A 15,101-nucleotide genomic window follows, 5' to 3' on the forward strand; every position below is an offset into this window, starting at 1 on the left:
TGTGTGTGTGTGTGTGTGTGTGTGTGTGTGTGTGTGTGTGTGTGTGTTTCCAACTTCTACTGAAAGAAGGGTCTCTGTTCCTGGCTGAGAAAGACACTGGTCTGTAAGCAGAGTAAATGCTATCAGGAGTCTTTTTTTCCCCCTAAATTTGATAGTATTTGGTTTTTTCTAGGTTTACAGCCTGTCTGGTCTCGGGTGCTTGGCCACCTGAGCAGTGTCAGGCCTGGGTTCCATCCCACGGAGTGGATTTTAAATACACTAAGATGCTTGTTGGTTACGCCTGTAACTTTTACAGCACAATTGTACCAATGTACGTTGCAGGCAGGCAGGTTGCCATTGTTGATTGCAGAGTTTATAACTGCGTTAGTTCTTTCCTTTCCCCTCTGCTAGCGTGCAGAGTCCCTTTCAGTCCTAGGAACTCTAGTCAGTAGAGATGAAGGTGAGAAAGCAGCCCATATCTATTTTGTTCCTAGGAGCGATTTTTTGTTTGTAGCCCAGTTAAGTTTCTGTTTACCATAAAATTTCATATATGTATATATGTTAAAACTTCAAATGTTCTGTGACATTAGCTATCCTTTCCCATAGTCTTTCCCTTGGACTCCTCTTTATCCCCACTTTTCATTTAATCCTCTCATCCCATTTTCCTCTTCCCATCCATCTATGACTATTTATTATATTCACCTTGTTTAGGGAAAGCCAACCTGTCTCCCATTTCTTTTTTCCTACACCTAACCTCTGTGCTCATAGCACCCACAGTGATTAAAATAATAAATAAAATAGCTTGTGTATGTATATTTCAATATTCCACTGTAATTGTGCATTACATCAAAGTATTTAAATTATATTTTTAAAATGTCACACAGGAGCTGGTTGGATATACGGCTCAGATGTTAGATTCCATCCACCACATCTGCCCAATAGATACATTATGAAAAATTGAAATTCTATGCTCTACTGTGGCGTTGTCCTGTGGGAAGGAAAGAATGGGATTAATGTGATTATTCATCTGGGAGAAGGGTCACTATTTGAGGTGAGCTTGATGTATGAAAAACAGACACAATTAATGTGATATCACATTATACAGCATGAACAGAGGAGAAATACTTGCCAAACGTAGATCTGGCTGATCACATCGGTAAAGACAGATTCTTTGCAAAGGACAGGCAAATAGCACGTGCACAATAACATTTGTAAAAAAAAAAAAAAGAAAAGAAAAGAAAAGAAACAGGCTGTGGTTTTGCATGAAAGCAAGAACAGGTACTGAGAGTGTAGGGAGAGCTTAGAGAGAGGGGGGAAAAGAGAAAACTATTGTAATTATATTATTATCTCAAAATGCTATGTATTGTTAAATACAAAAAAAAATGTTTCCACAAATGTTTATTAGCTTTGTATATCAGGCTGTTCTTGCTTTGATTGTCCTGAGTAACAGTGACAATACAAAGAGGTATTGAAATGCTTCATACAATCATCTGTGTATAGTATGTCGTCATTTGATTTATTCAGTTAAATTTTGGAACATATTAATAGAGACTCAATTTGGCAAAACACTTCCAAATAGGAAAATAAACATGTTTGTTTTCTACCTGAGAATTTTACAAATAAACTCTGTTTTCATATTTATTGACTCAAAGACACTAAATAATGACATTATGAGGCAAGTAAAGGTCATTCAAATAAACCTTACTTATAGATAAATGAAACAGACTGAAGTTGAGGTTCAGTATTGCACAAAATTTACAGGACAAACTAGGCTTTTGGCTACAAAATTTTTCTTCTTATCTAAGGAGTATTTATTAGCAAAGGATATTAGCTAGCAAGAACTGTCTAACAATATTATATCTCTGAAAAGTCACATCTTAGAATAGTAGAAATGTAGTGTAGAAAAATACCCTCTCGATACAGAACCTTTTCAGTCTGAGCATTTCTGTCTACTTTCCTTCACTGATTGGGTAAGTATTCACTTTGGACCATAATATTGTAATAGCTACATTGACAAATGGCTAACCTGTGGATCACAAGGGACCTAGCATATTTTTGTGTTCCTTGAGCAATTCCAGTGAGCTGGTAAATCTGTGTGTTGTGTTGTCAAAAAGGCACTACAATGAACACTTCTGAGAAACAAAACAAAACAAAAATAAAACATTAAACCAAGATGAACCTTGAAAATTAAAATTTTAAAAACCCCTTAAAATTTGTTTATAGATCGCATTACATATCTCAAATCATTATTTTATGAAATAAATCTCCATGATAATTTTATCAATATTTTATATTTAATAAGATTGTTCAATTTTGGGACATGCTTAGTTAATTTTCCAAATTTATTCTTAATTCCTTTTAACGAAAGTCAAATTTTCACATTACATCAGCTTTGAGAATATGCTATTTCTAGATTTTATTAGTTATCTGTCACTAGATATACATGTCAAAGCTATCAAATTCTTTATTATTCCTACTTAGTTAATCAAAAAAGCATTTATAACAAATATTTGAAAATATTTACAGTGATATTCAAACTATTTTATTTTGTATTAATTACTGAGGCAATTAGATAAATTTCAGTTGTATATAAATAACTGATTTCTTAAATACTCATATAAAATAATTTCCACAAAAGCATTTGTTTTGGAATATTGGAAAGGGAATAATGAGACATGTTATTTGAGATAAAAAAACATATCAGGGGATTACATTTTAATAGTAGAGATAAATTAGATAACTTTTTGATTAATTTAGTTCTTTAATAAAGTACTACTACAAAAAAGTATAAAGATATCTTAATTTCTAATATTGAATTCGTATTCAATTGCTGCCCCTACTTACTTGGATGGTATGTCTCACAAATTGTATCTACTTTTCACAAAGTTTAGTTTAGTCAGCATTAGCACACCTACATACAGGAAGCAGGATTTCCTTTCAAATTTCAAACAGGCGCTGAACACCTGCCATGACCACTTACAGGCATTTATTTTGAAGTGAATAGGTACTAGGAAAATAATCTGTCCATAAAATGTCCTAAATTGTAAAAGTTGCATTTCTTTTTTCAATCTATATTTGAAAATATATTTACAAAAATAAAAACACTATTTGAACATCAGGAACCCTTCATGTCTTCAGCTATCTATGTATGACCAACTTGGTAGTGTCTAGATGACAGTGACTGTTGTGTTGAAAATGACCTGAAATATGTGAGGCGATATTTCTCACATCATAGCTTATACTGTGTCAAAAGGAATCAGAATTAAAATTAACTTGCATCTATTTTTGCCTAGTGATTTGAATACAACATATTACAAAATAACAAAACAAAATGCAAATGGGCTGCTTTAGATGGCGAGGTTAAGGAAGCACTTTCTCAGGAAGTATACGAAGCAACTTGAAAATTTGAAGAAATACTACTCAAAGTAAATCACATAGCAGTTTGAACCCTTCAAAAGAAGGAGAAAACAGGGAACAAGTTAGGAGCCTGCCACACAGGGCTCTACCCGGCAGACTATTAAAGCAGATGCTGAGACTTATGACCAACCTTTGGGCAAAGTGCAGGGACTATTTTATTTTATTTTATTTTATTTTATTTTATTTTATTTTAATTTTATATTTTTCTTTTTAGTTACATTTTGTTAACTCTGTGTCCCAGTTGTATCCTGCTTCCTCATTCCCTCCCCAACCCACATTCCCTCCCTGGTCTCTTCCCTGCCCCTTTCCACGTCCACTGATGGGGGGGACGTCCTCCCCTTTCATTTGACCCTGTTTTATCAGGTATCTTCAAGACTGGCTGCAAAGCCCTCCTCTGTGGCCTAACAGGATTGCTCCTCCCTTGGGGGGTGGGGAGGTCAAAGAGCCAGTCATTGAGTTCCTGTTAGAAATAGTCCTTGTTCCCCTCACTATGAGAAACCAATTGGTTACTGAGCTACCACAGGCTACATCTGAGCAGAGGTTCTAGGTTATATCCATACATGGTCCTTGGTTGAATGTCAGTCTCTGAAAAGACCCTGTGCCCAGATATATTTGGTCCTTGTGGAGCTCCTATCCTTTCCCCATCATACTAACACCCCTTCTTTCATATGACTCCCTGTACTCTGCCGAAGGTTTGGTCATGAGTCTTTGTATCTGCTTTGAAAACACTGCTACCTAAAACTGCAGGGACTCTTATGTAAGAAGTAAGAAATAGTAAGATCTGGAGAGGACAGAAACCCCACAAGGAGAGCAACAGAACCAAAAAATTTGAACACAGAGGTCTTTCCAGAGTCTCATATCCCAAACAAGTACCATGCATGGAGATAACCTAAAACCCCTGCACAGATGTATGCATGGCAGCTCAGTGTCCAAGTGGGTTCCATAGTAATGGGAATAGGGCTTGTCTCTGACATGAACTGATTGGCCTGCTCTTTGATCACCCCCCCCCCCGAGAAAGGAGCAGCCTTACCAGGCCACAGAGGAAGGCAATGCAGCCACTCCTGATGAGACCAAACAGACTAGGATCAGAAGAAAGGAAAAGAAGACCTCCCCTATCAGTGGACTTGGGGAGGGGCATGTGTGAAGAAGGAGGAGGAAGGGAGGGATTGGGAAAGGAGGAGGTAGGGAACTACAGGGGGATTCAAAGTAAATAAAGTGTAATTAATAAAAGAAATTTAAAAAATGAAACCTTCAAGGTAGCAATGTGCTTAATGTGTTTGAGTGACAGCGAAATAGGTAGCTAGTAGAAATAACAGGAGAAAGATAGTAGGTAGAAAAGAGGTCATACACATAATTAAAAACAAATAATGCATCCTAGTTTACTCAAGTTTTGAAAGACAGTTCTGATATTGATGAAAAACTAGAATGTTTAGAGGAAGAACATTTTATGGTCTGATTTGTATAATGAACATTTTATATCACACAAACTTTCTTTTTTTGTCATTTGAATTCTTTTTACTTTTGAAAGACTATTATTATTATTTATTACAATTTATTCAATTTGTGTCCTGGCTGTGACCCCCTCCCTTGTCTCTTTCCTATCCCACACTCCCTCCCTTTTTCTACCCTATGCCACTTCCCTAGTCCACTGATAGGGGAGAACCTCTTCCCCTTCCCTCTGACCCTAGCCTATCAGGTCTCATCAGGACTAGCTGCATTGTCTTCCTCTGTCACACAAACTTTCTTTTTTTTTTTTATTTGTAAAAAAATTTGTTGTTCAAGTTATGGGTATGAAACAGACAAGTTATTTTAGTGTTTATCTTCAAGACAAAATGACCCACTGTTTCTCTTGAGCCAAGTGTACACTAGGTATTTTTCTTCACAGTAACAAGAAATATATAAAATTAATATTATCATATCATTCCTGTTGTGTAAAATTGCATACACAACTAATTTGTATGAACCAGAAAATAATAGTCTCTGCTTTTGATTAGATCCTTGTTCATCTTGAGTAGAAATCTTAATTGAATTTTCCAGCATTTCCATTAAGTTTTGGATAATAGAGGAAGCACTCTGATCACATAAGTTATCCCATTTCAGTCATCAAAGGGATGATGCCATGCACTAAAATAGTCCTAAACTGTTATCAAGTCAACATCTAAATTCTCACCTTTGTTCTGATGCAGATGAAGAAAGTGTCTCAGCATCCAACTGTGTATCCATGCATGTGTGCATGCGTGCTTTGTGTGTGTGTGGTCTATGTGTACACAAACTTTCAAAAACAGTTTGTAGTAATCAGGCAAATGGAAGCTGGCATAGCATTCTAAAGCTTACAGTGACATGTGGGGGAAGTAAATATTCGTTACCTGGGGGTGGAAAGGAGGATTATTTTGAGTAAAGATTGCATTCAGAATGTATTTGGAAGGTAGCTACTATGATATATGCTAATGGACTAGATGGATAAGGGGAGAGCAAAAGCTTAGTGAGTGATTTTTATGTTTCTGTTCCGATCGATGGGATGACTAATGGAGCCATTTACAAACTTAGAGATCATTAAAAACCAGTTACGGTGTTGATGTAGATCAAGATTTCTTTTCATATAGATGAAATTTGGCGAGCTTAGTAGTGATCATATATGGTTATAGAGTAGCAAATTAGATCTATGAGTCTCTACTAAGACAGAATCTCTCTATCACATGAACAAAGTGAGAAAATAAGGGTTAGAGGAAAATAATGTTATCACACAGTTCTCACCACTCTCTGTTAATAGCTAAATAGCAGAGCCAAGATTAAAATGCAAATGATGAAGCTCCAGGACTCGTAAAACTATTTTATGTCTACCTCTAGAAGCATCTGTAGGATTAGCAATGGATGCTTTTCTACTATAGTTGATACTTTCACATAGTGAAGATAATTAAGCACTCCTACTTTAATAGTTTAATAAACTTCATTAGTGAGTTTGATCATCGGCAACTATACTTAAGCTTTATGATAAATAGTGGCTGTTATCTCAGTGAGTCCACCATGCAGGAGGATTTATTTTTAAATTCTACTGACTAATGTTTGAGAGCAGTAATGTGTTTTTTCTCATACTTGAAATGGTAAGTACACTGCATAGAAAGAATTCACATTGCTGTATCTATTTTAGTATCTAATTCTCCTTTTAATCTGTTTCTAAACACAGATTTATTTACTTATTTAGAAGTATATAAATAGATATATAAATATATATGAAGGATTTAAGTTTCAGCATAATTGGACTATTCTGTATCAGTGAGTTTCATCATTTATACACAGAATTTTCAACAAAATTTTAAGGGGTCAATTAAAAAACACATGGAGCCCTGTGTTTAAAACTGATTAATTTATTTTTATAATTAATTTATCATTTTATTAATTACAATTTATTCATTTTTGTATCCCAGCTGTAGCTCTCTCTCTTGTCCCATCCCACCCTTTCTCCCTCATCTCCTCCCATGACTCTCCCCCAGTCCACTGATAGGGGAGGTCCTCCTACCCTTCCCTCTGACCCTAGCCTATCAGGTCTCATCAGAACTGGATGCATTTTCTTCCTCTGTGGCTTGGTAAGGCTGCTCCCCCATCAAGGGGAGGTGATCAAAGAGCCAGCCACTGATTTCATGTCAGAGACAGTAACTTTTCCCATTACTAGGGAACCCACTTGAATACTGAGCTGCCATGGGCTACATATGAGCAGGGGTTCTAGGTTATAACGATGCATGGTCCTTGGTTGGAGTATCAGTCTCAGCCAAGACCACTGGTTTTTTTTGTTGTTGTTGTTTGGTTGGTTGGTTGGTTCTGTTGCTCTCCTTGTGGAGTTCCCATCCCCTCCAAGTCTTTCTATCTGCCCCTTCTTTCATAAGATTCCCTGCACTCTGCCCAAAGTTTAGCTATGAGTTTCAGCATCTATTTTGGTACCGTGCTGTATAGAATCTTTCAGAGGCCCTCTGTGGTAGGCTCCTGTACTGTTCCCTGTTTTCTTCCTCTTCTGATGCCTGTCCAGAATCTGGAAACAACACAGATGTCCAAGATGGAGGGATGGATGCATAATTTGTCATACATTTATACAATGGAATGTAATACTACTCAGCAATTAAAGACAATGACATCATGAAATTTGCAGACAAATGGATATTAGACATATAGTATAGGATAAACTAAGAGCTGTACACCTAAAGAAGCTAATCAAGAAGAAGAACCCTGTGTAAGATGATCAAGACTAGTTAATTTCAATGTACTCACTACAGAATGTGTGAGTGTGTGTGTGTTTGCGTGTATGCTTGCGTGTGTGTAACTTCCTGAGCCCATTGAATATTGTTTATATATACATATACTTAGGGCTTACCTTTAAGATCTAGGTAATCTATCAGGGGGCTTATTCATGGAGAAAACTGATTCTGCCCTTTGCAACAGAAAAAGAATGCCAACAGCTCTTCATCTAGGGTGGGGGCTGGTAAAACATCCTCCAAATCATGTTTTGGCACCATGTTTGTAGTATTATTATGAAGGTCTGATTTAGGAAACCATGTTGCTGTGGTGGCAAGTGGTGGCTTCCCCTTCTTATGTAAAACGTATTAGCCAACAGTTCCTATGTTAGTCCTCGTCTTCTTAGAATTATTCCCCATCCTAATTGGTGCAATGCTATTAGCCTGTGGAATAGGGGTTTCATTACATATATATTAGTGAGGTTGACTACACTGACCAGCGATAGGCCTCTATGATAATTACCATCTACTTTAAAAATATTTATGATTGATGAGATGAGAAAGTTATGCTTTTCAGAAGCCGTGTTTGTTTAGGATAATGACAGTAGTAGGTTGTCCTCTAGTATCTGTGATTTTTAAGGTAGGTGGCTAGGTTTATAATGCCAAGCATGATTTCTCTTCTATCTAATAGGCCTTTAGTCCTGTAAGGGAGTTATTGTTTACCTGATGACATTCAGGATCCACTTTCCACCTGTCACAAAAAGATTGGCCAGTGACAGCCAAGTGGCAGAACCTAAAAGTGGAAACAACAATAAAATTAAAAGTCAACAAAAGGATGAACAAAATGAACACACACATTTTCAATAGTATTAATTGTCAAAGCCTCAATTCTTCAATTATGAAACACAGGCTGAATGATTAGTTCAAGAAACCAATTCAGGAGAGGCGGGGCAAGATGGCGGCGCCGAGAGGACTCCCATTCTGAGGAGCAGCACAGCAGGATTGGCACAGTGACCAGCAATCAGGACATTTGCTCAACCATGTTTGTAGCAGCTTTATTTGTAATAGCCAGAAGCTGGAAACAATCCAGATGCCCCTCAACTGAAGAATAGATGCAGAAACTGTGGTACATCTATACAATGGAGTATTACTCAGCAATGAAAAATAGGAAATCATGAAATTTGCAGGTAAATGGTGGGACCTGGAAAGGATCATCCTGAGTGAGTTGTCCCAGAAGCAAAAAGACACGCATGGTATATAATCACTCATATAAATATACAATATAGAATAAACCCACTAAAATCTGTACATCTAAACAAACTAAGCAAAAGAGAGGACCCTAACTAAAATGTTCAATCCCCATCCTGAAAGGCAAAGAGGATGGACATCAGAAGAAAAAGAAAATAGGAAACAACCTAGAAACCTGCTACAGAGGGCCTCTGAAAGCCAGAAGAAAACAGGAAACAACCTTGAAACCTGCCACAGAGTGCCTCTGAAAGCTTCTGCAGTATAGACTGTCAAAGCAGATGCTGAGCCTGATGGCCAACTGATGGGCAGAGTGAATAGAATTTTATGTAAGAAGTGGGAAATAGTAAGAGCTGGAGGGGACGGGAACTCCACAAGGAAAGCAACAGAACAAGATAATTTGAACACAGGGAACTTCCCAAAAAATCATACTCCAACCAAGGACTATTAGTGGAGATGACCTGGAACCCCTGCACAGGTGTAGCCCATGGCAGTTCAGTGTCCAAGTGGGTAACATAGTAATGGGAAGAGGGACTGCCTCTGACATAATCTGATTGGCCTGCTTGTTGATCACTTCCCCCTGAGGGGGGAGCAGCCTTGCCAGGCCACAGTAGAGGACAATGCACCCACTTTTTTTTTTTTTTTGCATATGAAATTACTTTATCCATTTAACAAAGACTTACTGAATATCAACTCATTTTAATAAGTACTTGGGATACAATGTTAAAAGTCCTTTTTGAAGTAATTCTTTTTTGCCTATGGATAACACAAAAAGTAAACATTTATGTTAGTTTAAGACTTGTAAATTCACAAAGTGGGTGATCTAAGCATCTGAATAATAATTTTTTTCTTCTTCTTCTTCTTCTTCTTTTTTTGAATTTTATTTTTTTCTTATCAGTTACATTTTATTATCTCTGTATCCCAGCCATGTCCCGATCCCTCATTCCCTCCCAGTCCCTCCCTCCCTCATCTCCACTGTGCCCCTTGCCAAGTCCACTGATAGGGGGGACCTCCTCCCCATTCATCTGATCCTGTTTTATCAGGTATCTTCAAGACTGGCTGCAAAGCCCTCCTCTGTGGCCTAACAGGACTGCTCCTCCCTTGGGGGGTGGGGAGGCCAAAGAGCCAGTCATTGAATTCCTGTTAGAAACAGTCCTTGTTCCCCTCACTATGGGAAAACAATTGGTTACTGAGCTACCACAGGCTACATCTGAGCAGAGGTTCTAGGTTACATTCGTACATGGTCCTTGGTTGCATGTCAGTCTCAGAAAAGACCCTGTGCCCAGATATATTTGGTCCTTGTGGAGCTCCTATCTTTTCCTCATCAGACTAACTCCCCTTCTTTCTTATGATTCCCTGAACTCTGCCAAAGGTTTGGTCGTGAGTCTTTGCTTTGAAAACACTGCTAGTTAGAGTCTTTCAAATGCGCTCAGTAGACTCCTGTCATATGATCAATGCGCATCCCATCTGTCTTTCAAAACGAGGATTGATAATCTTACCCCATGTCCGCTCTCTTGATTATCTTTTTTAGGTGTATAGATTTCAATGGAACCGCATAGAAGACCCAGAAATAAACCCACACACATATGAATACTCGATTATTGACAAAGAAGCCAAAACCATTCAATGGAAAAAAGACAGCATCTTCAACAAATGGTTCTGGTCCAACTGGATGTCCACATGCAGAAAAATGAAAATAGATCTATATTTATCACCCTGCACAAAACTAAAGTCCAAGTGGATCAAAGACCTCAACATAAAACCAGATACTCTAAATCTGTTAGAAGAAAAAGTTGGGAACAGCCTAGAAATCATTGGCATAAGAGACAACTTCCTGAACAGAACACCAACAGCACAGGCTCTAAGAGCAACAATCAATAAATGGGACCTCATGAAACTGAAAAGCTTCTGTAAAGCAAAGGACACTGTCATCAAAACAAAACGCCTGCCTACAGATTGGGAAAGAATCTTCACTAACCCTTTATCTGACAGGGGAGTAATATCAAGTATATACAAAGAACTAAAGAAGCTGAAAAGCAGCAAACCAAGTAATCCAATTAAAAAATGGGGAACAGAGCTAAACAGAGAATTCTCTGTAGAGGAATATTGAATGGCAGAGAAACACTTAAAGAAATGCTCATCCTCATTAGCCATCAGGGAAATGCAAATCAAAACGACCCTGAGATATCACCTTACACCCATCAGAATGGCCAAGATGAAAAACTCAAGGGACAACATATGTTGGAGAGGTTGTGGAGAAAGGGGAACCCTCCTCCAATGCAGCCACTTTTGATGAGAACTGATAGACTAAGATCAGAAAGAAGAGGAGAACCTCCCCTATCAGTGGACTTGGGGAGTGGCATGCATGCAGAAAGGGGAGAAAGGGTGGGATCGGGAGGGGAGGAGGGAGGGGCTTATGGGGGGATACAAAATGAATAAAGTGTAATTAATAAAAAATTAAAAAAAAGAAACCAATTCAGCCACAAATGACATAAAGTACCTTGGGGTAACCCTAAATAAGCAAGTCAAAGACTTGTATGAAAAAAATTTCAAGTTTCTAAAGAAAGAATTAGAAGAAGATCTCGGAAGATGGAAAGATCTCTCATGCTCATGGCTTGGCAGGATTAGCATAGTAAAAATGGCCATCTTACCAAAAGCAATCTACAGATTCAATGCAAGTCCCATCAAATTACCAATACAATTCTTTACAGACCTGGAAAGAAAAATTCTCAACTTCATATGGAATAAAAAGAAACCCAGAATTGCCAAAACAGTCCTCTACAATAAAAGATCTTCTGGAGGTATCTCCATCCCTGATCTCAAGTTGTACTATAGAGCAACAGTAATGAAAACTGCATGGTACTGGCATAGAAACAGAATGGTGGATCAATGGAAATGAACAGAAGACCCAGAAACTAAACCACACACTTATGGACACCTGATCCTTTGACAAAGATGCCAAAACCATACAATGAGAAAAAAATAGCATCGTTAACAAATATTGCTGGTCTAACTGGATGTCTACATGTAGAAAAATGCAAATAGATCCATACTTATCACCCTACACAAAGCTAAAGTCCAAGTGGATCAAAGACCTCAACATAAAACCAGACACATTAAATAGGTCGAAGAAAAAGTGGGGGAAACCCTAGAACTCATTGATACAGGAGACTACTTCCTGAACAGAACACCAACAGCACAGGCTCTAAGAGCAACAATCAATAAATGGGACCTCATGAAACTGAAAAGCTTCTGTAAAGCAAAGGACACCGTCATCAAAACAATGACTGCCTACAGATTGGGAAAGAATCTTCACCAACTCTTTGTCTGACAGAGGGCTAATATCCAGTATATATAAAGAACTAAAGAAACTGAAAAGCAGCAAACCAAGTAATCCAATTAAAAAAATAGGGAACAGAGCCAAACAGAGAACTCTCTGTAGAGGAATATGGAATGGCAGAGAAACACTTAAAGAAATACTCAACTTCATTAGCCATTAGGAAAATGCAAATCAAACGACCCTGAGATTTCACCTTACACCCATCAGAATAGCCAAGATGAAAAACTCAAGGGACAACACATGCTAGAGAGGTTGTGGAGAAAGGGGAACCCTCCTCCACTGCTGGTGGGAATGTAAACTTGTACAACCACTCTGGAAATCAATCTGGTACTCTTTCAGACAACTAGGAATAGCGCTTCCTCAATATCCAGCCATACCACTTCTAGGCATATATCCAAAAGAGGCTCAAGTACACAACAAGGACATTTGCTCAACCATGTTTGTAGCAGCTTTATTTGTAATAGCCAGAAGCTGGAAACAGCCCAGATGCCCCTCAACTGAAGAATGGATACAGAAATTGTGGTACATCTACACAATGGAGTATTACTCAGCAATGAAAAATAAGGAAACCATGAAATTTGCAGGTAAATGGTGGGACCTGGAAAGGATCATCCTGAGTGATCTGTCCTAGAAGCAGAAAGGCACACACGGTACATACTTACTCATATAGACATATAACATAGGATAAACCTACTAAAATCTGTACATCTAAAGAAACTAATCAAGAGAGAGGGCCCTGACTAAAATGCTCAATCCCCATCCTGAAAGGCAAAAAGGATAGACATCAGAAGAAGAAGAAAACAGGAAACAACCTAGAAACCTGCCACAGAGGGCCTCTGAAAAACTCTGCCCTGCAGACTATCAAAGCAGACGCTGAGGCTTATAGCCAACTGTTGGGCAGAGTTCATGGAATCTTATGTAAGAAGTGGGAAATAGTAAGATCTGGAGAAGACAGGACCCCCACAAATAGAGCAACAAAACCAGAAAATTTGAATACAGGGGTCTTCCCAGAGACGCATACTCCAACCAAGTACCATGCGTGAAAATAACCTAGAACCCCTGCTCAGATGTAACCCATGGCAGTTTAGTGTCCAAGTGGGTTACATAGTAATGGGAAGAGGGACTGCCTCTGACATAAGTTGATTGGCCTGCTCATTGATGACCTCCCCTTGAGGGGGAAGCAGCCTTACCAGGCCACAGAAGATGACAATGCAGCCATTCCTGATGTGATCTGATAGACTAAGATCAGAAGCAAGGAGAGGAAGAACTCCCTTATCAGTGGACTTGAGGAGGGGCATGTATGAAGAAGGGGAAAGGGAGGGTGAGACTGGGAGGAGAGGAGGCTTATGGGGGGATACAAAATGAATAAAGTGTAGTTAATAAAATTAAATTATAAAAAAAATCAATTCTATTTATTTGCTACAGGGAACATATCTTAATTTTAAAGATAGGCACCACCTTACAGTAAAAAGATGGACAAAATTACTCCAATAAATGAACCTAGAAGCAAATGGTTTTAATAACTAATAACTGAAAAAATATACTTCAAACTAAAACCACTCAGAAATGGTTAAGGGGGACACTACTAATAGGCGATTTGAATACTCATCTTCTCCAATATATAGGTCATCTGGACAAAAGTAAACAGATAAGACATTATAATTAATTTACACCATCCATCAAATACTCTTTTAAAATTATTATTGTTATTATTATTATTATTATTTACATTGTATCTCAGTTGAAGTCTCCTTCCTGATCTTCTCCAGGTCCCACCACCTCTCACTTTCCCTCCCTTATCCCTCTCCCATAGTCCACTGATAGGGAAGTCCTCCTCCCCTACTGTCTAACCTTAGCTTATCAGGTCCCATCAGGGCTGCCTGAATCCCTTTTCTCTGTGGGCTGTCAAGGTCACCTCACCTGGGAGCAGTAATCAAGGAACAGGCAACCGAGATCATGTCAGAGACTGTCTCCCCTTCCCATACTAGTGAACCCACATGGAAACTATGGGTTACAACTGAGCGGGTTGGGGGGGAATATCCTCTCTAAGCATGCTCTTTGGTTGATGCATCAGTCTGCAGTCACCCCTGGGCCCAGAATTTTTCACTTTGTTGGTTTCCTTGTGTGGCTCCTGTCCTTCCAGGTCCTTCTATATCCCACTTCTTCCATAGGAGTCTCTGGGCTCTGTCCAAAGTTTGCTTGTAAGTCTCTGCAACTGAGATCCCCTACTGGTTGGAGTCTTTAAGAGGACATCGGTTGTAGGTTCCCATCCTGTTCCTTGTCTTCTAACATTTCGAGTGTGCTATAAAGAAACAATAATAAAAAAGACATGGTACTGACATAGAAACAGACTGATGGATCAATGAAATAGAATATAAGACCCAGAAATAAACTCACACACCTATGGACAACTGATTATTGACAAAGAAGCCAAAATCATATGATAGAAAAAAGATAGCATCTTCAATAAATGCCGCTGGTCTTACTAGATGTCTACATGTAGAAAATTTCAAATAAATTCATACTTACCACCCTGCACAAAAGTAAAGTCCAAATGAATTAAAGATCTCAACATAAAACCAGAAACACTAAATCTTTAAAAGAAAAAAGTGGGGAAGAGCCTTGAACTCATAGGCACAGGAGACAACTTCCTGTATAGAACACTAATTGCTCAGGCTCTAAGATCAACAATCAATAAATGGGTCCTCCTGAAACTAAAAAACATCTGTAAAGCAAAGGGCACTGTCAAAAGAACAAAATGGCAGCCTACAGACTGGGAAAGAATTTTCACCAGATGTCCTCAACCGAAGAATGGATACAGAATTTGTGGAACATTTACACAATGGAATAGTACTCAGCGATTAGAAACGAGGAAATCATGAAACTTGTAGGAAAAT

At 38.4% G+C, this 15,101-nt stretch overlaps 1 pseudogene; it reads right to left on the minus strand.

Moving 5' to 3' along the window:
- The window catches only part of LOC129677236 (rab GDP dissociation inhibitor beta-like), a 111,116-nt pseudogene that overhangs the window by 46,145 nt on the left and 49,870 nt on the right, over positions 1–15,101 (minus strand).

Source organism: Psammomys obesus, unplaced genomic scaffold (genome assembly GCF_907164565.1).
Source record: "Psammomys obesus unplaced genomic scaffold, mPsaObe1.curated_primary_1811, whole genome shotgun sequence".
In the NCBI taxonomy this organism is placed as follows: domain Eukaryota; kingdom Metazoa; phylum Chordata; class Mammalia; order Rodentia; family Muridae; genus Psammomys; species Psammomys obesus.